This window comes from Chiloscyllium plagiosum, unplaced genomic scaffold (assembly GCF_037043375.1).
Source record: "Chiloscyllium plagiosum isolate Xiang-an unplaced genomic scaffold, Cpla_swu_hap1 HiC_scaffold_36, whole genome shotgun sequence".
NCBI classification, from domain to species: domain Eukaryota; kingdom Metazoa; phylum Chordata; class Chondrichthyes; order Orectolobiformes; family Hemiscylliidae; genus Chiloscyllium; species Chiloscyllium plagiosum.
Window position 1 is genome coordinate 11433514 of NW_028270174.1, and position 26693 is coordinate 11460206.

The 26693-nt window shown below is 43.0% G+C and overlaps 1 protein-coding gene across 2 annotated transcripts in view; it reads left to right on the plus strand.

Annotated features, from left to right (window-relative positions):
- Positions 1 to 26693, plus strand: part of LOC122539488 (alpha-synuclein-like) — a 75438-nt gene that overhangs the window by 43359 nt on the left and 5386 nt on the right. The window lies entirely within an intron of this gene.

Consider the following 26693-nt stretch of genomic DNA (forward strand, 5'->3'; position numbering starts at 1 on the left):
CGGCGTACCCATATCTGAGTTTTTTGTGTGAAAAAATACCTACAAAGTACATTGCTTGTTCATGACATACAGTAGCTCATTAATATTTAAATTGGATTAACATCACCTCCCCCAGCTCCCACATCTGTGAATATGCATTATGAACAAGTTTCAATGAAAGAAAGAATTGCATTTGCATAGTGCCGTTCATAACTTCTCAAAGTGTTTTCAAATGTATTTCTGCAGTCACTGTTGTAACATAGGAAACTCAGCAACCAAGCTGCACACAGCAAGCTCCCACATACAGTCAGGTGACAACAGTCTGCTCCAGTGACATTGTTTAAGGGATAAACTCAACCACAAGAGTGTGGAGACCTTGCCTGTTCTCCTCCAAAGAGATCCACAGAATCATTGAGGCCCACTTGAGATAACAGCCTGTCCATCAGCAATTCCTCTAGAGTTTAGCGTTGACATCTCTGGAGTGGAATCCATAAATGTCAAACTCCCGTGAGAACATTACCAATTGAGGCATGTCTGACACCATAGACAGCTAGGTGGCATGATTGATTTTTTGTAAATCTTGGCAAACTATTAACCAGTACACTCTTTTACTGTTGCTGGTCTACAATATCACTGAATGGTAAGAGACCAGTTGATCAGTGCAGTGGGACTGTATCCATGCAGTCTTGCAGGATGGCAGAATTATGAACATATGAATTACAAACAGCAATAAGGCCATTCATCCCTTCTGACTTACTGCCTCCTTTAATACGATCATTAACTAATATGATTTGTGGCCTTAAATCCACATTTCTGCCCTAGCTAAATGGTAGCCATGATGTGGAGGTGCCAGTGTTGGACTGGGGTAGACAAGGTCAGAAGTCACACTACACCAAGTTATAGTCCCACTGGTTTATTTGAAATCACAAGCTTCCAGAGTGCTGGTCTTTCATCAAGTGAAGTCAGATGAAGGCACTTCATCTGACGAAGGAGCAGCGCTCCGAAAGCTTGTGATTCTAAATACACCCATTGGAATATAACCTAGTGTCGTGTGACTTTTGACCTTACTAAATGGGAATGAGGAGTGGGAATGCAGCAACCGGAAATTTGAGTCAAAACATTTTATGGATCTGGATGAAAGTGATCCAAGTTGTGTTTCATGAAACCTTCTAAATTTGTCATATTTTGTCTTCACAATGTGCTCTGGTGTTGTTCCCGAGTGATCAAGATGTTGACGAGCATTTGCACCAGACATCTGGAGAAGGACTTGTTAATCTCTCACCTAAAAATCAACTCCAAGAAAATATCTGTTGGCATTATGAGCATGCAGTTGTGTGACTTCCCTAAGCCACATTCAACAGGCACGTTGAACAATTTAAAATTAAAAGCTGTGGACCAAAGGAATCAACAGACTAGGTTATGGTCTGGAATATGCTTTTTGATAGGCCGGTGGAAGCAGATTCACTCAACTTTCCAAAGTGAATTGGATAAACACTCCTGGAAAATGTTGCAGATTGATGGGGATCAGCAAGGGAGACAGTCCACTGGGTTCCTCTTAGAAAGAACTTGTATGATAACAGTGGGTCAAATAACCTCTTCCTGCTCCATGAGATCCTAAAGGGTAAGGTTAACTTCAGCTTCCCAAGCCAAAATGAGGGCCAATGGTTTTCCTTTCATTGCACTTTTCTGTTTTTACTTGATATCACCTATCGATATATTCTTCTACCTCCTACCCCCTCATGTACTGACCTAACCTTCCCTAAATTGTCCATAGTATTTTCCTCAGCTACTCCTTATTTTATATTCTCACTGTTCACAGTACAAAGGGCTTTACCCTGAGTATTCCCTGTGGCATTTATTAGTGACTACCTTCAATTTGTGGGCACGCGTTTTGGATTTTCTGTGAAATGGAAACCTCTTTTCTCTCCTTCAACCCTAACAACCGCATCATAATATTAAAGATGTCGGTTACATCACCTCCTGAATTATTTCAATTTTCCAATATTACTGTCGAAAGGAAAAGAACAATCCTGTCTGTTCAGTATCTCCAGTAGACTGAATGGGCAGCGTATGTTTGCAATGAATTATTTAGTAAGCCCAGAATTAACAGTAACCGCCATGTTTTTCAATTAGCTCTGAAATAGCTCAGCATGTATGTTATCTTCTGGTTAAAATTGTCAAACTAGTGCAAACCTGTACTTGTTTTTTAAACAAGAAATCAGTGCAAGTGAAATCCATAATGAATTTTTAAAAGTAAAACACAGACCTATTTGAAATGGAGGAGAAAATAATAGGAGACAGGGGAAGTGCAAGAGACTAGCTGCAAATGGATAGCTCTTATAAAGAGTCAGCAGGGATATGACAGTCCTCTTTGGCTACTTTTCTGTAAGATAATTAGTCTTATACAATATTATAAGACTTACACAGCAAAGAACAAGCAGTGCAGAACCCTGCATTATGCACAAGCTGTTACAAAACATGAAGTTTTTTTCGCTGACAAGTGGCAGCATTTATTGACCATCCCTAATTACCCTTAAGCCGTTTGGCTCTCTAGGGTATATCAGAGGACAGGTAAGATTAAACCATATTTCTTTTGGTTTGGAGTCAAATATAGGTTGGTCCAGGTAAGGATGTTCGTCAAGGACATTAATGAGCCAGATGGGTTTTTATGACAATGGTTTTGTGATCATCATTAGACTGCCCTTGTTTAAATCCAGATTCTATTGAATAAAATTCAATTCACCGTTTGCCATGGTGAGATTTGAACCTATATGAGGGCTAGAATATGCATCCAATGAGATTGCCACAATGCCACCCACTGCTACACTAACTGTTCCCATGATGCCCACATTATAAATGAATAATAGAAAAAGAACTAACAGAAGAAGACCATTCGGCCCTACGATTATGCACTGCCATTCAGTAGGACACTGGCTGACCTTCTGCCTGAATTCCATTGTTCCAACCACTCTCCATATTCCTTGAGAGACTAAACGTCTGGTGCTCTCAGCCTTAAATATGTTTAACAATAGAGCATTTGTAACCTTCTGAGATTGTGAATTGTATGTATTCTCTATCATAAGGGTGAAGACATTTCTTGCCTTAGTCATAAATGATTGGCTTCCCATCCTGAGATTGCCATGAAAAATCCAAAGTTTTGTGAAGACATAAAAGGAATCTAAGGGCAGTTTTTTCATGCAAAGGGTGGTCCATGTATGGAATGAGCTGCCAGAGGAAGTGGTGGAGGCTGGTACAATTGCAGCATTTAAAAGGCATCTGGTGGGTATATGAATAGGAAGAGTTGGGAGGGATATGGGCTTGGTGCTGGCAAGTGGGACTAGATTAGGTTGGGATATCTGGTTGGCATGAACGAGTTGGACTGGTGGGTCTGTTTCCGTGCTGTACATCTCTATGATTCTCTGACTCTATTATCCCTTCTTTGCACTGAATCTTGGATGGAATATTAATTGGATAATGCTTCAATGAATATCCCCCATCAGCAACCAACTTGGAATAGGGAATGTAAAGAAGGGAATTGAAAGTCCTGGGGTCCTATCGTGTGTCTACCATTATAAAGATGCTGAGAAACATTATTTTGAAAAGATAACATCTTCTCTATGATCAGACATTTACAACTTGATTATCCCCAGCAGGTGAGTAGATGTGTGATCAGCATTAGTTGTCATCTGTTGATTTTCTGAAGCTGACATCTGATTGCAATGCAATCTGTTCTTAATGTCTGATTAGGATCCACAAATAAAATGCTGGTAATCATTGCAAAGGCTTCATTGTTTAACTGACTTGAAGTTTGCACGTTACTGCACTTCCAATCCAAGGATCACCTTCTCTAGGGTAATTGGAGATGCTAGCCAGCAATGATCAGAGCCCATGAAAGAATCAATATTTATTTAAAACCTCACTGCTGCAGAGATGATCCAGTTATCTTGTCTTCCAGATGTAAAACAACAACAAAATGCATTGCGTAACAGCTTTTTATACTAAAAGTGTTCCAGAGGAACATAAAACATTACAACGCAGTACAGGCCCTTTGGCTCTCAATGTTGCACTGACCTGTGAAACCAATCTGAAACCCATCTAACCTACACTATTCCATTCCCATCGGTATGCCTATCCAATGATCATTTAAATACCTGTAAAGTTGAAGAGTCTACAACTGTTGCAGGCAGTGCATTCCATGCCCCTACTATTCTGAGTAAAGAAACTACCTCTGACATCTGTCCTATATCTATCACCCCTCAATTTGAAGCTAACACCCCTTGTGCTAGTCATCACCACCTTAGGAAAAAGGCTGTCACTGTCCTCCGAATCTAACCCTCTGATTATCTTATATGTCTCAATTAAGTCACCTCTCAACCTTCTCTCTAACGAAAACAGCCTCAAGTCCCTCAACCTTTCCTTGTAAGACCTTCCCTCCATACCAGACAACATCCTAGTAAATCTCCTCTGAATGCTTTCCAAAGCTTCCACATCCTTCCTACAATGCGATGACCAGAACTGCAGGCAATACTCCAAGTGTGGCCTCTTCAGAGTTTTGTACAGCTGCAGCATGACCTCATGGTTCCAAAACTCAATCCCTCTACCAATAAAAGCTAACACACCATATGCCTTCTTAACAACCCTATTAACCCAGGTGGCAACTTTGAAGCATCTGTGTACCCGGACATCTCTCTGCTTATTTACACTGTCCAGAATCTTACCATTAGCTCAGTACTCTGCATTCCTGTTACACCTTCCAAAGTGAATTACCTCACACTTTTCCACATTAAACTCCATTTGCCACCTCTCAGCCCAGCTCTGCAGCTTATCTCTGTTCCTCTGTAACCTGCAACATCCTTCGGCACTATCCACAACAATACTGACCTTAGTGTCATCTGCAAATTTACTAACGCATCATTCTACACCCTCAACTAGGTCATTTATAAAAATGACAAACAGCAGTGGACCCAAAACAGATCCTTGCGGTACACCACTAGTAACTGAACTCCAGAATGAATATTTCCCATCAACCATCATCCTCTGTCTTCTTTCAGCTCACCAATCTCTGACTCAAACCGCTAAATCGCTCTCAATCCCATGCCTCCGTATTTTGTGCAGTAGCCTACCGTAGGGAACCTGATCAAATGCCTTACTGAAAACCATATACGCCACATCAACGGCTTTACCTGGCAATGCCAGAGGAAACATCACAGAAGCACTTCACAGGAGGCTCCCAAGCACTGAGGATGTCACCTAGACAGGGGATGAAACGTCTGCGACACAAATTCCCAGCTCGGTGAACAGAACCACAACAACGAGCACCCGAGCTACAAATCTTCTCACAGACTTTGAAGGCTTTACCCTCATCCACCTGTTTGGTCACCTTCTCAAAGAACTCAATAAGGTTTGTGAGGCAGTGAGGTGACTTATTGTGAGATGACAAGTGACCAAAAGCTGGCGAAGAAAGGTTAGTTTTCCAAAATGCCAAAGGAGGAGAGAAAGAGGTGGAGATGTTCAGGCGAGGGTTTGTACATTGCTGTTGGTTGCAAGGTTGCCAGTGATTGGCCAGAAGGAACTTGGGGATGCATGATAGGTCCACGTATGTAGAGCACAGAAAGCAGGATGACTTCACATGCAGTCACTACAGTGCAGGTCGAAACACTTTACCGTTGATGAAATACAGTCACTGTTGTAATGTGGTAGTCAGTTAGCGAACAGCAAGTTCCCACAAACAGCAATCATGTGATAATAACTAGGTAATCCATTTTATGATCTTAATTGAGGGGTTAATATTGATCAGGGCATCAGGAAGAATTCTTTCCTGCTGTCTTTTAAAAGAGTATCTCAGGATGTTTTAGGAACAACGGAATAGCAGGAAATGCCTTGGCTTAAAAGAGACAATACCTCTAATAATCCAGTACTGTATCATTACTGGAGTATCATCATTGATTTTTTTGCTGAACTCCTAGACTGAGATTCAAACCTATAAATCCTTGACTCAGGAGCAAGAGAATTATCAACTGAGCCACAACTTCTATGGACATGGTCAAACTCATGGATACGTCAAAGATTGGGTGAGACACAGGCTGTTTGCAAATTTGGATGAGAATTTTAAAATGTAGATGTTGCTAATGAGCTAATGTTGCTTACTGCGAAAATTCATATAGAAAATACGGCATGCAGACCCTTTCTCCATCTGAAGCATGATGACACAACGAATCCAGAGGAAGTTAATTTGCACTCTTCTTAAATGTCAATCAGTTATATCACCCACAATAATGTGGAATATCTCCAATCCAAATTATAAGGTAATGTGGTTTACCTATCAGAAACTGAGGCCATTTCTGCAATTAATGTTATTCATTCATTCAGTGAATCCAGTGAGCCATTAAATAAATCATACTTGTAGGGCTTAAACCATCCTTGCATATTTATTTCGCTGCTCATTATTTTTAATCAACTTGTTCAGACTGCACGGGCCAACATGGTGGCTCAGTGGTTAGCACTGCTGCCTCACAGCTCCAGAAACTTGGGTTTGATTCTACCCTCAGGTGACTGTCTTTGTGGAGACAGTCTTTATTCTCCCCGTCTCTGCGCGAGTGCTCTCCGGATGCTCCAGTTTCCTCCCACAGTCCAAAGATGTGCAGTTTAGGTGGTTTGGCCATGTTAAATTGACCATAGTATGCAGGGATTTGGAAGCTATGTGGATTAGCCATGGGTTATAGAATAGGGGATGGGTCTTGTGGGATGCTTTTAGGAAGATTGATGTGGACTCAATGGGCCGAATGATCTGCTTCCACATTGTAGGGAATCTACATATGACAACATACCTCTGGGAAAGTCAGGACTTGAATGTGGACCTCCGGCCCAGAAGTAAGGACTCTGCTGCCTGACCTGCTGTGCCTTTCCGGCACCATACGTTTTGACACAAGGTTGTTGTTGTGTCACCATAGTCTTACCAGACCATAGGGGCTGCTCTTTCATTCGAGAGAAGCAACTGGTGGTGATTTAACCTGAGGGCCACCAGACGTCAGGCAAGGGAAGAGGTTGAGAAGGAGAGTCCTTCATGGTAACCTCAAACCGGTGATGGGAATTGGGGCCACGCTGTTGGCATCACACTGCTCTGCAAACCAACAATCCAGCCAACTGAGCTAAACCGATTTCCCATGACGCAGGGTTACCACCAATGTACCGCAAGATCCTTACTTTCATTTCTCTGCTTTGTTGACTATGTCTAATTTACAACAGTTATTTTTATGTCTGTCAAACATAAATGATTTTAGATTTCCCAGTCTCATTTCCTGAGTTGTATTTGTTAATGTAGCAGGATCCTATTTGACTTCTTGAACTCAACATTTATTTTGTGATAGCTTCCAAGTGTTCATTTGGATCTATAGTGGCTTTCAATGGCTGATTTGAAAGTACAGTTGGAGGTTGAGGGGTGACCTTATAGAGATTTATAAAATCATGAGGGGCATGAATAGTGTGAATAGCCAAAAATTTTTTTCCCAGGGTCGGGGAGTCCAAAACTGGAGGGCATAGGTTTAAGGTGAGAGGAGAAAGATTTAAAAAGGACCTAAGGGGCAAATGTGTGTGCGTGTATGGAATGAGCTGCCAGAGGAAGTGTGGAGGCTGGTACAATTACAACATTTGAAAGGCATCTGGATGAGTACATGAATAGGAAGGGTTGAGAGAGATATGGGCCAAATGCTGGCAAGTGGGACTAGTTTAGGTTAAGATATCTGGTCAGCTTGGATGAGTTGGGCTGAAGGTTTTGTTTCTGTGCTGTACATCCTATGACTCTGTGACTCTAAGAAGAATATTTTCTATGTGGCATGTTTAGTCCTATCAGTTGTGCAGAGGAAGTTCTTTTTCATGCAGGGTTTGTTCCATTTTATTATTAGCTGGTAATGACTGTCTTTTCAGGTGAGTAGACGTACCTCTCCCATGTTGTTACTTAAAATCTGTGTGGCGTAGGCTTAAAAATTTGGACCAAGAAATGCAACTATGACTGCAACAGCATGCATTGATGTAGTACCTATAAAATAATTTGTTGAAACATGGAGACAGACAGCCAAACCAAATCAGCTTTTCTATCTCTATATTCACAACATAGTAAAATTAAATCCTTCAAAGACTGTCAAAATTGACACCAATGATTCCTAACCAGACTTTTGAATAACCAGTTCCAGACTCAGCAAATAATCAATTCCAGGCACCAGTTTGTATCTTAAGCAAAAAACTTAGCGATTTATTAACAATATAGTAACTTTAGCAGTGTAAAGTTAACCAACAAAGTAACCTAATTGGTCTATCTTATAAACCCAAAAAGCTTCAATTTTCGCCCCATTCATACAAAAGACAGACAAATAACTGTGCAACAAGACCTGGGTGTCATGGTCTCCAAGTCTAAGGAAGGACATTCTTGCTATTGAGGGAGTCCAGCAAAGGTTCACCAGACTGATTCCCGGGATGGCAGGACTGACTGACATATGAGGAAGGACTAGATCAACTGGGCTTGTACTTGCTGGACTTCAGAAGAATGAGGCGTGATCTCATAGAAACATTAAATCCTGATGGGACTGGACAGGCTAGAAGTTGGAAGAATATTCCTGATGTTGGGAAGTCCAAGGGTCATCGTCTAAGAATAAAAGGTAAGCCATTCAGGACTGAGATGAGGAAGGATTTCTTCATGCAGAGACCTATGAACCTGTGGAATTCTTTCCCACAGGAAGCTGTTGTAGTCAGTTCATTAGATATATTCCAAGGGGAAGCTGGACATGACGAAGGGATCAGAGGGCATGGGGAAAGGGCGGGAATGAGATGCTGAGAATGCATGATCAACCACGAGCATACTGAATGGTGGTGCAGGCTTGAAGGGCCGAAAGGCCTACTCTTGTACCCATTTTCTATGTTTCTAAGCACACAAACATAGTAAGGGCTAAATAAAAGAAAATAACAAAACTGACCAGATAAATTAAGTGGTTTTCACAATGCATTTATTCCATAACTTAGGTGATGCTTTCTTGGTTGATTTTCTGAAGATGTTAATCAAGATCACTTTTACAATTCGCTCCAATAAAGGCAATAATATTTATAACTTAGTTTCCTTGTCTCTGAGTGTCCAAGAACTGCTCACGGTTGGTTAGATAGGGAGCTTTCAAAGTTTCATTCCGTAGCATCAACTGGCAGATTCCTTGTTTTCACAGAAAACATAGTCCAAAACCTAAATCAAACTCTGACCCCTCCATGACAGATTGACCATCTCCTCCATGAGATTCCAATTACCATTCAACATCGTGGGCGGCACGGTGGCACAGTGGTTAGCACTGCTGCCTCACAGCGCCTGAGACCCGGGTTCAATTCCTGCCTCAGGCGACTGGCTGTGTGGAGTTTGCACGTTCTCCCCGTGTCTGCGTGGGTTTCCTCCGGGTGCTCCGGTTTCCTCCCACAGTCCAAAAGATGTGCAGGGTCAGGTGAATTGGCCATGCTAAATTGCCCGTAGTGTTAGGTAAGTGGTAAATGTAGGGGTATGGGTGGGCTTCGCTTCGGCGGGTCGGTGTGGACTTGTTGGGCCGAAGGGCCTGTTTCCACACTGTAATGTAATGTAATCTAATCTAATCTAATCTGTCATCTGCTTGAGCATAACGTCTTTTCCAAACTTGCTGGAACCAATTCCCAGATGCAAACCTCGTTAGTGGCTAATTTCTGCTATCTGTTTAATCATAATACTCTTCCTCAGTCACACAATGTCTACAGAACCTTTTGATCAGGAACCAACATACAACTAACTTCCAGGTCTGGCCTCACAAATAAACAAAAGCCTGTTTGGTCTGTTTTTCTTTTAACACAAGCTGTTATCCATGGTCGAAAATTTGAAAAAGAATTCAATAAAAATAATGAAAACATCACCGAGGGCTGTAACAGATTAAAAGTCTCAGGGCACTTTATGGAGACATTATAGATAAAATGTAAACAAGCTACTGGGGCATATGGTCTTAAGTGGCTCTTAAAAGTGAAAGGTGAGTTGGAGAGGCTGAGAATTTTAAGGATAATATCAAGCGGTAGGAAGATTAAACCCAGGGCTTCTGCTGAGGCCAAACTGAAAGGACTATTGAGATCCTGGAGCAGATCGCAGAGACAGAAAAGGATGAGGCAAAGAAAGGATTTGCAACCAACAATGATAATTTTAAAATCGGGATACAGTATAACCAGGAGCCAAAATTGATCAATGAGAAAAGAGGTGAATCAGACCTATCAACATAATCCCGACGCTATAATGGACAGGCCCAATATATTTGATATTGGGTCTTGGCATCATTTTATTGAGACTGGCAAAACAGTAAGATATTTATGAACTTCCCCAGACAGAGGTTTTTGAAAAGGCAGGAAGACTGGTCAGTGACTGTACTGGTCATACGGTGGCTCGGTGGTTAGTACTGCTGCCCCACAGCACCAGGGATTGTGTTCGATTCCAGCCTTAGGTGACTGTAAACTCCACACAGACAAATTTTACCTAGATCTGTGTAGGTTTCTATTGGCTGTTCCAGTTTCCACGCTGTGCAGATTAGCTGGATTAACCATGTTAAAATTGTCTGAAAAGTGTGCAGGCTCAGTGGGTTAGCCATGCACATGCAGGATTACAAGAATAGGGCAGGGGTATGGGTTTGAGTGTGGAATCATTGAATCCCTGCAGTGCAGAAAGAGGCCTTTGGCCCATCGAGCCATGGTAGGATGCTCTTCGGAGGGTCATCGCAGACCTGATGGACTTAATGACCTCTTTACGCACTGTGGGGATTCTATACTGGAGCTCCATTTTGATGTGTGCAAGATCATTCGGGCCAGTACATCCCATTCGCAATTTCTTATTGATTATCCTTCTGGGCAGGCAGTTCCCCAACCAAGGGGATTGAAATGTTGGGTCACTGTGTTACTTGCACCAAGCCTTGAGTAGGTCCTGAGAAAGGGAGCAGCACAAGGGCCAGAAATGATCTTGATCAATGTGTTGAACACTCACCTGCACCTGTACCTCCCCATTCAAGTCGGTAGATCTTCAAAAAAAGTATTTCTTTTGTACCAGGGGCCTCCCGCAATGCTTGGAAGACTTCTGTTTAGGCTGCACAAGGAGCACGTTTTCCTGAATGTGGCTGAACTGCTCCTGGTTGGATGGAGTGGAGCCAAGGAAACCTCAGACTAGCCATGAGTCTTCGATTTGCAGAGGTCTCACATCAGTTCAACTTGATGCAGCTGCAAATTTGTCATTTTCTACTGTGCCTTAACAATCAATGGAGTATCTATCTTTAAATACTGGTCAACTTTTCATTTTGTGAGTTGCAATTCCCCATTGACTCTAGTATTATGTTATTTAAATGATCCCACATGGCCTGGGAACTGCATCTAGACTGCCTCAGTTCCAGTCCTTTCCTCTGTCATTATATCCCTGAAGTGGTTTGTTTTATAAATTGAGAAGTATCGTCGAGCATTTAGCCGAAAGCTATTTATTCAGGGATTCATTATCTCTTGCTCACATTTATGAGCAATTCATTACTTGTTCTCAGTGAGGAATTCACCCGACATGATCAACTGAATATTCGATAAACTTATGGAAACATAAAGTAGATATGTGGAGTCATATTCAGGTCAGAGGATGATTTGTACCTTTTAAAGGAGTATAAATGTTAACACTTCAATTTGTGGGATGAGTCCCTCAAGAGTATGAGCAATTACTACATGTTAATTAGTATAGTTACTAACCTTTCACTTGATTCAACAGTAATTTTTCAAAGGGACTGCCTCTACATTTGAATTAGAACAACTTGCAGGCCTGTGGGGAGAGAGGAGGGTAGTGGATGCATCTATCTAAGAGCTAGCACAGACAAAATGGGCTTAATGGCCTCATTGCAAAAATGGGAGGACACTAATATAAATTCTTCAACAGGTGACAAATTTCTATTGTAAATTGACTTGCAAACAAATGTCCTTGGGCTCAGAGTGAATAGTTCAACTAGAAGCTGGCTTCATCTATTCCTATGATTTCATTCAGTTCAACAAACCTTAGATCTCTGGTCTCTCGTACTTCCTCGATTTACATCTTCCCACCTTTAGCAACTGTGCTTTCATCTGCCTAGTCCTAACTTCGGAGGTTCCTTCTTATCTCCCCATGCATCCTTAGTCTTCCAAGACGTATGTTTCAAACCTATCCCTTCGACATTGGTTAACCAATGTCTCTTCACGTGGCTCAATGTTACATTTTGGCTTTTTTAAATTCATTCATGAGATGTGAACATTGCTGGCTAAACCAGTATTTATTGCCTATTCCTAATTGCCCATTGGGCAGTAAAGAGTCATCCCCATTGCTGTGAGTCTGGATTCACATGCAGATCGGACCAGGTGAGGATGGCAGATTCCATCTGTAAAGGAAATTAGTGAACTTGGGTTTTTTTCTAACAATTGACAGTTTCATCTTCGGAACAAATTACTGCAGATGCTGGAATCTGTACTGAAAGCAAAAAGTGCTGAAGATCCCAATGGGTCAGGCAGCACCTGTGGAGAAAGAGCAAGCTAATGTTTTGAGTCTAAATGACTCTTCATCAGAACTCTGACTTGAAACATTAGTTTCAAGACCTGCTGTGATTTCCAGCACTTTTTGTTTCCAGAACAGTTTCATGGTCGTCATGGGCGTAAATTCAAACATTCTACCAACAGCAATGGTAGGATTCAAACTCAGGTCCCCAGAACATTACCTGGGTCTCTGGATTATTGTCCAGCGATAATACTAAGCCATCGCATCCCCTGAATCCTGTTAAAAAATTTGGTTTGTTTTAGTGCATTAAAGGCTCGATGTAAATGTAAGTTATTATTGAAGAGACATCAACAAATAGCTCTGAATTTTGTCTGGGAATCAATTGGCCCTGTCATTAGCCTGATTCACTAATTTGCTTGCTTGCTCCCGGTTTTGGAGATGGGGGTCACCACTTCCGCAGTTGGTTGCTGAGGATCTGAAGTGAAGTGATTTAAAGCACTCTCTATCCATTGCCCAGCAGGAGGGTGTCTGCCACTAATAAGAAAAAAACACTACCTTTAACTTCTCCTGTAATTGGTGCCACTTTGGCAGTCACGCTCAAGGGGGCCATAAGGAACAGAGGTTAGCAGATGGAAGTGTCATGTAAATGTGCTCAATGCAGCTCATTTGAGGTTGCACCATGTTGTCTGAGTAATGGGGAAGGAGGATACTGGATACTGTTATTAGGTAGAAAACAGGGATGATGGGACATCTTCTCATTGACATTGCATTTACAAGGGATGTTTTGCAGCATCAAAGGACCGTAACGATGCATAATGTAGTCATTTGCTCACACACAGATGCCAATTGGATTGCAATGGAGTTATTGGACTTGTCTCAGAATGACTCTTGGAGAAGTTCCTGAATTTCAAACTAGTCAGATCAAATAATATAGCACATAATTAATAAAATGACCAATATTAATTGATAAACAACTATGTCATCTCTCACTTTGGCAGACAATTTTTCTTTCTGGTAGAGATCCACACCATTTCTGTCTTTGCTGGTCCATTCCCAGTATATAAAGTGAGTGAATAGAGTAGACAAGGAGAAGATGGGGCAGCACAGTGGCTCAGTGGTGAGCACTGCTGCCTCACAGTACCAGGGGCCCAGGTTCGATTCTCAGCCTCAGATGACTGTCCGTGTGGAGTTTGCACATCTTCCGCATGTCTGTGTGGGGTTTCCTCCCACACTCCAAAGATGTGTGGATTAGGTGGATTGGTCACACTAAATTGCCCACAGTGTTCAGGGATGTGTAGGCTAGGTGGATGAGCCATGGAAATGCAGGGTTATAGGGATGGGGTAGAGGGGTGCATCTGGGTGGGATGCTCTTCAGAGGGTTGGTGTGGACTCAGTGGGCCTGCTTCCATACTGTAGGGATTCTAAGATGAGCACAGAATCTGAGATTGACCACCTAGGAGTGAAATCAGGAAGCAAGTTGTATTTTGCCCTGAAATATCTCCCAAATCTTTGGAGCATAAGATCATAAAAAATATAATAAGTAGATCTAGTTTAACACGCCATTCAGGCTGATTTGATTATGGTCTTAACTCCACTCTCCTGCCTGACCTTCACTCCCTTGTCAATCAAAACTCTGTCTAATTAAGCCTGGAAAATAATTCATTGACTCGGTTTCCACCATTCTCAGTGGATGTTAGATTAATGAAAATGTTCGTGACTGAGTTGAGTGTATTTTTCTTTGATATCACTTTCAAGGAGCAAAGGTGAGGAAATAGATTTAAGGTACAGGTCATTTAAGACCCACAGGGCCTAATGGCCTATCCCTGTTCTGATATTTTATTCTTTATCACTGGCCGGAATTGTATGGAGGCGTCTGGAGAGCTGACAAGACACACTTTATCTTCTCTGGAGAGGGCCCATATAAACCCTGAGCCACTCAGGCAGTAAAGAAGCCATCTCTGAGCCTTCCCCAGGATCAGACACCCACAGGGTGGAGGGGAGTGGAGGGTAACCAAGAGACCATAAGACATCGGAGTTTGGTTGGCCATTCTGCCCATCACGTCTGCTTTGCCATTCAATGAGATCATGGCTGATCTGATGATCTGCAACTCTGCCTTATTGCCTTTTCCCCATCGCCATTGATTCCCTTCCCACATCTACCTTGTCAAATCCCATAAGAATCTAGTATGTTTCAATTAGGTTCCTCTCTCATTCTTCTGTATTCTAATGAGTTCAGACCCAATCCAATCAACCTCTCCTCAAAAGATATTCCTTCCATGCCTGGTATCCACCAAATGAACCTTCTCTGTACTGCCTCCCGTGCTAATACACCTTCAATAAGGGGCCCAAAACTGTTCACAGTCTTTCAGCCGTGGTCAGGAACTTGGACCCAATCAGAGACTGCTCAGCAGCGCCACTCGGGAGAATGGCTGCTGTTGGGATGACTCACCAGGGTTTGAAGGGTGTTCCAAGCCAGAAGTAGGAAATAGCAGGAGGAGGTTCACAGCTATAAAGGGAACAGCAACAAAAGGTGGAGGAAGGTTAATAGCAGGTTCACCCCTCCCCTCACCTCATCCCTTTCTGATATCCGCTGCCTTTGAATGAAGACCTACTCTCAACACCCCTCTCTCCCCAACCACAAGAGAAAAGACAACGAGCCCTCACTTCACAGGTTTACTTTTCAGGCTGCCCTAGTGGAGATAGTAGCAGTGTGTACTATCTACAAGAGACACTGCAGAAATTCAGCAAAGATCCTCAGACAGTACCTTCCAAACCTATACCATTTCCAACTAGAAGGACAAGGGTACCAGATACATGGAAACGCCATCACCTGCAAATTCCTTTCCAAGCCACTCACCATTCTGATGTGGAAATATATTGCTGTTCCTTCACTGTCGCTGGATCACAATCCTGGAATTCCCTCCCTCAGAGCAAGGTGGACGGCAGTGGTTCAAGAAGGCCACTCACCACCACCTGCTCACCACCTTGGGATGGGCAATAAATGTCGGCCCAGCCAGTGATGTCCATGGCCCATGAGTGAATTTTTAAAAAAACTTATATTCATTTCGAACCCTTTCCAACCTCAGGACATCTGTGTGTTTGACAGTCAATGAAGTATTTTTGAATGCAATCGCTGTTGCAGGAAAAACACCAGCAATTTGAACTTGGCAAATTCCCACAAACTGTAATGTGATAATGACCAGATAAGCTATGTGTAGGTGTGACTGAGGGATAAATTTTTGCCAAGGCCTCTGTCTCTCCCTTGAGTAGAGCTGTGGGATCTTCACTGACATATGTGGTCTTGAATCATCATCTTCTTGGACTGCAAAGTGGGTTTTGATGCTGCTGACTAAAGCAAGTGGGCTGAAGCTAGGAAATTGCTACCTTTTCCTCACACACTTACTGGGTGATTTGAATCTGAGTGTAAGGTCTATTGGACACTCCCAGCAGAATATAAGAGACTGTTGAGGATAGGTGGCAGTGTATGGGGAGGCATGGGTTGGCACGCATGGCCTTAGGAAATGGGTGGGGGGAAGTGAGATTTGATGCCAAAGTATCTGATGTTCATAAAAAAGTCCCCGAGAACATGCTGCAACACTTGGCAAACACTGCGGCCACCTCTGATCTGCATTTAAGGAACGATGGGCCCAATTCGAACATGCACTGACCACCCAGATTGAAAATCATGCCACTCAGACTTAGTCCCGAGGCAAAGGTTCAAGACAGGAAATTTTCTGACTTGAGCTACCTGTTTTTGACACAATGTAAGTTTGAGTTTGATTTGATTTGATTGTAGTCAAATGTACCTAAGTACAGTGAAAAGCTTGGTTTGCAAGCAGTACAGGCAGATGATAGTAAGCCAGGACATACAGATTATAGGGTGCTTAGCCAGAGTGAGGCACATGGATTACAGTGCCCAGGAAGTGCACAAAGCAAAATCAATATGAACAAGATCAGCATTATTTGCAATTGGACAGTCCATTCATCTGTCTAATAACGTCAGGGAAGACGCTGTACTTGAACCTGTTGGTGCATGTGTACAAGCATCTGTATCTTCAGCCTGGCGGAAGAGTTTTGGAAGAGAACATTACTGGGGTGGGAGGTGTCTTTAATGATGTTAGCAGACTTTCCATGACAACGGGTAGTGTAAATGGATGGAAAGTTGGCTTACGTGATGGTCTGGGCTGTGCACACCACCTTCAGTAGTTTCTTACGCTCCTTGGCAGAGCAGTTTCAGCCAGATGGAATGCTGTCTATGGTGCACCTGTAAAAGTTGATGAGAGTCCTTATGGACAGCGAGCAAGAAGGTAGTAAATGGAGTATAATGTTGGGGAATTAGGGGAATTGGACTTGTAACTTCAATAGATACAGATTGAAGGGGTGGTTAGTCTAGCTGAAGTTATTGTAGACATTTTTTTTTAGATTACTTACAGTGTGGAAACAGGCCCTTCGGCCCAACAAGTCCACACCGACCCGCCGAAACGTAACCCACCCATTCCCCTACATTTACCCCTTTACCTAACACTACGGGCAATTTAGCATGGCCAATTCACCTGACCTGCACATCTTTGGACTGTGGGAGGAAACCGGAGCACCTGGAGGAAACCCACGCAGACACGGGGAGAATGTGCAAACTCCACACAGTCAGTCGCCTGAGTCTGGAATTGAACCCGGGTCTCTGGCGCTGTGAGGCAGCAGTGCTAACCACTGTGCCACCGTGGCGCCCCACTGTGCCCCGTGCCGCCACATTGTTCAATTTCACAGCACCCTCCCCTCTCACTCCATGCAATGAATTTCACGGTCATGTGGGAGAAATTATAAATTCAGTATAAGCCCTCAGCAAAATGCTTAGCAGAGCCTTGTGCTCCTTGCTTTCTTTCACTGCGTCTTTCCAATCTTTCGCTGAGATGGTTAACTGTCACAGCCAATGCAACAAGTAAGGTTCCTGAGTGTTGCTAGGGCCTCTGGCAATTTGATTGGGAAAATGCAATAGTATGCATTTCTCTGGAGAAATCAGTTCTGCCTTGGAGACAATTAATTTTTAAGGCTCTTGCATATTTAGTAGTGAACGTTTATTAAAAAGCAATCTTTCTGCTGTGGGAGGCTTGAGCAGATGTTTGAAAAAGCAGTTTTGTTTTAGGTCAATTGCAAATGGAACTAATTGTATCAGTCCATTGGTTTTGTGGCAGGTGAGCTGTCACAGAGTGTGACAAATTACTGCTTTCTCTGGTAGTGGATCTGATGCTGTGCATGGCCACGCAGACAATCTAATGATTGCCAAAGGGATTACTTGCGTATCAAGGACGAGTGACGTTCCTGGAAAGATGACGGGATAATTTGACAATTCCCCAGCTGACGTGAGCTGACTGAACAGAAAGTGGGAAATTTGTTTGGCCGACATGTGACTCCAGACTCACAGCAAAGTGGTAGAATCATGTTCCTGCCCTCTGAGCAATTCGGGTTGGAGAATAATTGCGGCCTAGCCAGTGATGCCTCCATGTTGTGGACAAGCTTCTTTAAAAATCTCCCTTTCATTTTCCTCATCAGCATTATCTAAGCCATTTTATTTGCCAATCTGTTCCATCAATGCTCCGTCCTCAGAATTCTAATTACCATGTTAAACTACATCTCCGTGTGTGTAGAGTGGCTGGTAGCTGAAATCAGATTAATTGCCTCAGAAACTTTCTTTGAATGTTCGAGAATTTGAGAAAACGAATTGACACACGGAAAGAGGCTTTTCAGCCGTCTGAATAGACCTCATTGTTTAATCTGACTAGCTATTTCAAGTCTTCCTCTTCCCCCTTAACCCTGTGAATATTTTCTTTTCAAATAAGTATCCACCTCCCTTTTGAAAGCTAAATTGAATCTGCTTCAACCCCACCCTCCTTCGATATATTCTTAACGCATGGTTAAAGCAACTTGTCCTCACCCTCTTGCAAGTGAGTCCTTCAGTTTCTGTGCCATCTGCCAGTTGAAATATTTTCCTCTCACTTAATTGATTAGATTGTCAGAAATGCAGAAGGTACAAATCTAATGAATGCCTTAAGGTCAACATGTTCTGCAGATTAATAGAGCCTTATCAGTGATTTAATTATTTCCAAGTACTGCTTCGACAAGTAAAACATTATTTCAGATTTTTAAATGGATTCTGTCATGGAACACGGATATCGCTGATTGGCCAGCATTCACTGCCCATCCCTCATTGCCTCTTGAGAAGGTGGTGGTGAGCCTCCTTCTTGAACCACTAAAGTCCATGTGCTGTAGGTTTCTGGTGTCCAGGTCAATGCCAGGTAGTCCATTCAGTTTCATTTCCTTGTTGAGACTTGATAGCGATTGATACATCTGAATGGCTTGCTCGGGTCTGGAGTCACATATGGGCCAGACCAGGTGAGATTAACACATTTTCTTCCCTGGAGGACATTAGTAATCTGGTTGGTTTTTCTGACAATAGTCAAAAAGGGTGGTGCTGGAAAAGGGCAGCATCTGAGGAACAGGAGAGTCGCATTTCAGGGATAAGCCCTCCTGATGAAGGGTTTATGCCTGAAACATTGACCCTGTCCTGCTCCTCAGATGCTGCCTGACCTGCTGTGCTTTTCCAGTGCCACCCTTTTCATCTCTGACTCTCCACCCCTCACTTTTTCTGACAATAGCTTCATGGCCATCAGTACTCTCTTAATTCCAGATCTTTTTTGTTGAATTCAAACTCTGCTATCTGCCTTAGTAGGATTTGAACTTAGGTTCCCAGAACATTAGCTGAGTTTCTGGATCAGGTCCAGCAATAATACCACTAGGCCATTGCCTCCCCTTGATACAAGTTTGAATTTTTAGATCTAGCTGGAACTGGAAAGATGGGTGAGGTAGTGCAATGTTTCTCCAATGGCCTTAAAGCTGGTTCCCCAGTTTAACCCCCTCCCATCCTGTGGTTTTATTAAGAGGTGGGTGGGAGTGAGGGGGTAGGGGCTGTGTGGCAGGGAGCATAGCTGCCTGGAACTGACCGATCGGCAAGCCTTTGGACTTTCTAGGTGTAGCAGTTATTGATGTCCAGTGGCGGGAATTCTCATCACCCCTTCCTTCTCCCCTTTATTCCCTCATTCACCCCATCCCCACATCCTCCTTTCTTACCTATCTGTCTCTCCTACCCACCTATCATCTCCTTACCCTTCCGCCTCCTCCTCTTCACTCCCCCATTCCATGTTCCTTCCCTTTCAACCACATCTCTCCTCTACAACTCTGCCCTTCTGTCATCTGCTCCCCTCTCCTCCTCACTCCCCCATCCCTTCTTTCTCCCCTTTCACCCATCTCTGCTCTCCCCTCACTCCCTCCCAACACCTGTCTTGATCCTCTGTCATCCCTTGACCATCTAACACCACTCACCTCTCCCTTCCCCTCCCTTCACTTTCTCCCTCCTGCTCCCCCTCACCCTTCAATCCCTCCCCCTTTCATTTCCAACTCCTGCCTTCCCCTTGCCCTCCCCTCAACTTCTCCCCATCTCTCTTCTCCCCTTCTCATGTCTGTCCTTATTCCTCCCTGTTAACACACACACCTAATCTTTCAGGAATTGGAGAGAAGGTGTAGGTCCATTTTTGAGAACCTCTCTCTCTCTCTCTCTCTCATTCTGTCTCTCAGTTCCCTGGTGTTGCTAGAGGGCCTAATCCAGCTTTGAGTCCTCCCTCATAGTTCTCAGTGGGATAGCAAGCTGGCCCTGTGCTCATTAATTGGCTGTTGTGGGGCAAATCACATTAGGTTGCTGTTACCCATACAATAGGGCCTACAAAGCCCTCTTTGAACTTGACAGTGGGGTTCAGAAAGCTGTGGGGCAAATCCTACCCTTCTGTGTCATGGTTATATGTGCATTAACTTCCAACCAGGAGAGGATTAAAATGTATGGGCCAGCAAGGTTTATTTCCATAGATCTTATTCAGTAGTATGTCTTAGAATCATAATGAGGAAGTTTATCTGAAGTATCACATTTGTGTATTTTTAATTGTTGAGTAGAGTACTTGAATTGAATAGACACTTAATTAAAAAGCTTCCCTGCTAGTCCCTAATCAGTGGTCCCTCTGAGTTGTAGAATAACGGGCTTTGTGCATTACAACTCTCTTGGGGACATACCTAAGTAGATTTGGATATGTTCACAGTTCAATTACTTCAACAGTTTTGCTTTCAAATGCCATAAAGTCAATAATTGTAACAGACTTCCATAACTAATGTGAAATCTGATTTATGGAACAGAAATCTTGCTTTTAAAGTGGACCTCCTGTCACTCTTAGGATATAATCAACTAGGTAAAAACAATGACTGCAGATGCTGGAAACCAGATTCTCGATTAGAGTGGTGCTGGAAAAGCACAGCAGTTCAGGCAGCATCCGAAGAGCAGGAAAATCAACATTTCGGGCAAAAGCCCTTCATCAGGAATAGAGGCAGAGTGCCTGCAGGGTGGAGAGGATAAATGAGAGGAGGATTGGGGTGGGGGCAGGTAGCAAAGAGTACAATGGGTGAATGGGGGTGGGATGAAGGTGATAGGTCAGAGAGGAGGGTGGAGTGGATAGGTGGAAAGAAAGACAGGCAGGTAGGACAAGTCATGGGGAGCACTGTCCCCATGACTTGTCCTACTGCCTATCTTCCTTTCCATCTATCCACTCCACCCTCCTCCCTGACCTATCACCTCTATCCCCACCCCCATTCACCTATTGTACTCTATGCTACTCTCTCCCCACCCCCACCCTCCTCTCATTTATCTCTCCACCCTGCGGGCACTCTGCCTCTATTCCTGATGAAGGGCTTTTGCCCGAAACGTCAATTTTCCTGCTCCTCGGATGCTGCCTGAACTGCTGTGCTTTTCCAGCACCACTCTAATCCAGACTCTTGGGATATCTCAAGAATACATCTGGTCACTTGCTGTGCAGACAGGCACAGCAGCACAGAATGATCCCACAATAACTGCTCAGTCATGTTCTGCCCTATGGTCTGGTAGGACTGTGGGTGATTAAAAAATAAATGTTGATTGACACTCAAAAAGAATCCATTCCCATCTTTGAATAATACCCCAGGATATCTTACATGTGCTACGTATCAATTTAACATTGGAAGAGTGTAGGCAATTGTGCAGCTTTCCCTCAGGATGGAATTGAGTGCCAGTCTCAAAAGTTGGAAGTTTTTAATGATTTTACAATAAATTAGTCAACAAAGCTATACTAGCCTTTCTTACCTCTTCATTTGCACAAACCAATAAAACAAGATATAAGTGGTTGTGACAAGTATCTTTATTACAGCAGCAAGTAAAGAGAAAATGATGTGGAATGTTAACAAGAGTCTTAGTGCGTCAGTTTTAACTCATGGCTATAAACAGCTCCTGGAAGTGAAAACAATAACACGAGGGACCAGGTTCAATTCCAGCCTTGGGCGACTGTCTGTCTGTGTGGAGTTTGCACATTCTCCCCGTGTCTGCGTGGGTTTCCTCCCACAATCCAAAGATGTGCAGGTCAGGTGAATTGACCATGCTAAATTGCCCATAGTGTTAGGTGCTTTAGTCAGAGGGAAATGGGTCTGGGTGGGTTTCTCTTTGGAGGGTCGGTGTGGACTTGTTGGGCCGAACGGCCTGTTTCCACACTGTACAGAATCTAATCTAATCTAACACCCATGATGCCTTTCGCTCTTAGACCCCAGTTAAATGCAAGCCAATTCGTTTCAGAATTGTTTTGCTTTGCACTCATTGAACAGCTCTGGCTCACCTTTGGTCACATTGCCTATCTATCCATTAACCTCAGCAAGTTGCCACCTGCTTCTGTTCTAAGTCACTCATTTCTTTTGTTTCTGTTCTTACCCTGTCTCTCTTGGCGGCCCAGGAGAAGTAACCCTTCTTTCTCTCATTCAGTCCACACCATCACACCCCCTTTCCCTCTTTTTTTCCTTATTCTACCCAGCCATTGTTCAAAAACCATTACATCTCTGACTTAAAAACTGAAAGAACATCTCTATGACTGCATAACTGCGGATGCTGTAAATCAGAGACAAAAAAAGAAAGATTGCTGGAAAATCTCAGGTCTGGCAGTATCCGTCTTGTCACTTTTTTGATGACAAGTCACAGATCTTATACATTAACTCTGTTTTTCTTCCTCTTTCCACACTGATGCTGTCAGACTTGCTGAGACTTCTTTCCCTGCATTTTCTGCTTTTTAAATTTCAGCGTTCCAGTGTCCGCACTCCTCAGCTAAGCTCCTACTGCTGAGCTCCTGTACAGTTTGTGAGGAAGTGGTTTCACTTTCTATCACAGAGATGCAGAAATAATGGTAACATAGATTAAAGAGTGAAGATTGCAATGGTTTGAAGGCATTCACCTTGTGAAATGTTAATGCAGCAACCTGCAGATCGCAGAATGATATTAGCACTGCTGAAGTTTACAGATTATTAATGATGTCCTTGGGAACTGAACTGTGCTCTCTACTAATTAAGGGAACTATCAGATTCTGTTTTTAATTTTCACAGCAGCATGCTGTACATCAGCAATGATTTAAAGTATTCTAAGCCTCCTTTTGTTGTCTGATCCCTTTCATGAATTCTCTGATGTAAAGTTCATGTCTCTCTGCTCCACTCTATTGGTTTCGATTTATCCTTTGGCCTGCTTGTGTTTATATGAACAGATGTTCATGGTAGTAATTGGAGTGCAGTGCCATTGACTGTGAAAACTTAGTTTATTTTACTCTTTATTATCTGTAAAGCTCTTCCTGTAAGGAACCAGTTCTTTTGGTTCAAACCTCAAATACAAGGCTTCCCAAAGTCTGGCCTGTGACCCCACTCTGAGGCAGGAGTGGCTCCAACTGCAACACCCCTTTAAATTTCTATGTTTTTTTGAAAAAACAATTGTTTATGGTTTAACTGCTGAATCTTTTGAGGCCCAATCCGGATTCTAAAAATGTGTTTTACTTAAAAACGCTCCTGTGGTAACAGCATCTCACTCTCTCCACTCTCCACCTGCCCTGTGCTCACAGTATTTCTGTTCAACTCTTGACCCAGTATGATGATAGCAATTTACAAACCTCAAAATAGGCTCACAGTGGGATGGTGTTTAAGAGACACTGTTTTAATATTCAGTCACAATGAGGGTTAGCCTTTTGGCGTGAATTTCTTGGTCTTAATGTGACTTAAATGAAAGTAAGAAATGGTTAAAGTGCATCCATCAATTTTTTTTTGAATTTCTTGTATCACCTTTATGAGCTATTTAATCCCCCAGCGTAAACACACTCACTCATTCCATTATCATAGAAGTGTGGAAGCACACACCATTTGGCCCATCAAGTCCACACCGATCCTTTGAGGAGCATCCTACCCAAACCCACCTCTCTACCCTATCCCTGAATTTTCCATGGTTAATCCACCTAGCCTGGACACTATGGGCAATTTAGCATGGTCAATTCACCTAACCTGCATACCTTTGGACTGTGGAAGGAAACCAGAGCACCTAGAGCAAACACATTCAGAATGTGCAAATTCCACACAGTCACCTGAGGGTGGCATTGAACCACTCCCGTGAAGCAGCAGTGCTAACCACTGTGCCACCCCAAGTATGGCTGTAACATTTGTGTTCTATCACATGTATTGAACAGCTTCAGAATCAACCTGATCATGTCATTGTTTATTATCCCTACTTAAGCTGGCATGCTTTGGGACTTTGATCTTGGTTATTTTTGCATGTTCAGAGTCCCCAATTGCTCCTTTAGGTGGATCCTGCATCCCCTATGATGATGATGAGGGTGTTTTATTCGGCCTAGTATCTAGGTAAACAGTACAATAGTGATCTCCCAAAGCCTTAAAATGTGACAGTTTCTATCTAGGCATCAAGCAATAATGGGATCAAGCCGATTATTATGTCACCCATGGCCAAGGAGCTGCCAAAATGTATGGTGGTAGCTTTCTACAGAGGACAAGAGCAACAGATACATGGGAACAGCAGCTCTTCTTTCTCAGCCACCCATCATCCTGACCTGAAGCTCTGTTGCGTTCCTTCACTGTTGCTGAGTCAAACAACCCTTCAGCATTGTGAGTCACCCTACACCACACTGGTCTGCAGTGGTTTAAGAGGGCAGCTCACTGCCACCTTTGCTTGGGCAACTAGGGTTAGGAAATAAATGCAGGACAGCTAGTAATGCCCACCTACCATGAGTGAGTAAAAATAAGTTATGAATAGGCAGCCACAGCTGGTCTTGCTAGTGATGACCACGTCTTGTGAATGAATTTTAAAAAACAAGAGCAATCAATTTAATGAAAGCTGCAGAGCTGAAATCTATTCTGTTTGTCTACGGGATGTGAGCGTCATGGCAAGCCCAGTCTTTATTCTGCATCCTTCATTGACCTTGGGATGATGGTGATGAGCCACTTCCTTGTAGAGTTGCAACCCATGTGGTGTTGGCATGCCATTAGGTGAGAAAGGATGAAACAAAGTGGGTATATTACAATAGATTATGTATCATGATTAATGTAACTGAGTTTGTGGCTATCTGACAGATCATTACTGACCTATCCATGTGATTCCTTCTGCCAATACCAGGCAACCTGCCAACTGTGCTGCTTACTCATTATCAGTGCCAATTGACTGACACCTTGCCAACTGTTCTTGCCTTTCTGACTAGACCCCATCACTTTGCCATTCTGAACCAGTCTTGCTACTTAATGGACAGCTTGACAACTGATTTATTAGCTCCTCAGTCTCCTGGCAGTGTCATGATTCTCCAGAGAAGAAAAAGATCTTGTAAATAGCACGCAGTTGTATGTGAGAGGCAGCAAACCACAGGAACAGAGGTAGACTACTCACCCTCTCACATCTACATTATTCAGTTGCCTCGCATTTGATCTGTCTCTCAGCATGGTTCCATATTCTGTACTACTCTACCTCATAAAAAATGTAATGGAATCAGACTTAAAATTTAGACTTGACCTTGCCTTGACAACTATCTCATCTAAGAGAGTTCCAGATTTCCACTGCTTCCATAGTATGCCAGCGATCAGGTTTTCCAGCTGGCAAAAGATTGGGTCATGGTGGCATAATGGCAGTGCCACAGACCCAGACTTACATTCTGAGGACATCTTTTCAAATCCCTCCCGAGTAGCTTGTGGAATTTAACTTCAATTAATATTCCTGGAGCACAAAGCTAGTCTGAGTGACTGTGAAACTATCATCAGTTCTCGTAAAATCCCGTCCGGGTTCACTAACGTTCCTCAGGGAGGGAAATCCGCTGTCTTTACCTGGTCCAGCCTCCATGTGACTACAGACCAACAATGACCTTCTGAAATGGCTTCTAGCAACAAATGCCAGTGTTGCCCACCTCTCATGAAAGAAATAAAAAAAAATGGATGCACGACTCCAACAAAGAACAAGGAATGGTGGTTTTCTGATGCTCATGTCCAAATTTGTCATAAAATAATATCCTAGCCCTTGTTAAATAAAGCCGTTGTTTGTATTATTTTAATATTGTTTCATAGGATATGAAACAATATGTCACTGTCTAGGCCAACTGATATTGCCCATTCTTTTACATTGCTCCTCTGTAGCCCTCAGAGTACAAAGTCTGGTAACCATGGCTTGGTTAATCACACTTTGCCTTTGAGCTGCCAGGTCTAAATCTCCCTCCAGGGATTGAGGGCAAAACTCAAAGTTGACCCTCTCCACTGAGACAGTGCTGTCTTCAGATGATTGTTAAACCAAGGCTCCATCTTTGATCTCCATCAAAGGTGCCATGTTACTCTTTTTATTCCCATTTTCTGACCTGATCAATGGTTTTAATCCCTCAAACAACATAACAAATATAGATTATCTGGGCAATATCTCATTCCCTTTTGTGGGAGTTTACCTTACGTGTGTGAAGACTACTCTACCTCCTACATTCCAAAAGAGACTACACTTCTAGAAGTATGTCATTGATTATAAAGCGCTTTATGATGTCTGGTCATTTCTTTTCTATACCCCCCTTTCGAGATGGGAAACAAGTGACAGTCTTCACCCACTGCTCTCCCACTTGCCCCCTCTGCAAACTTACTGGAGTAGAGGGCATTAAATTCAACCCAATGCATTGTTGTATTCCCAGCTGCACAAAGGGAAATGAGTCTCTCTTGGACTCAGAAACTAAGCTTTTGACTTTTTTCTCCCTGAGCAATATTGAAACAATCCATGGGCCAGGTAACTGTTAAACTCAGTCAACTC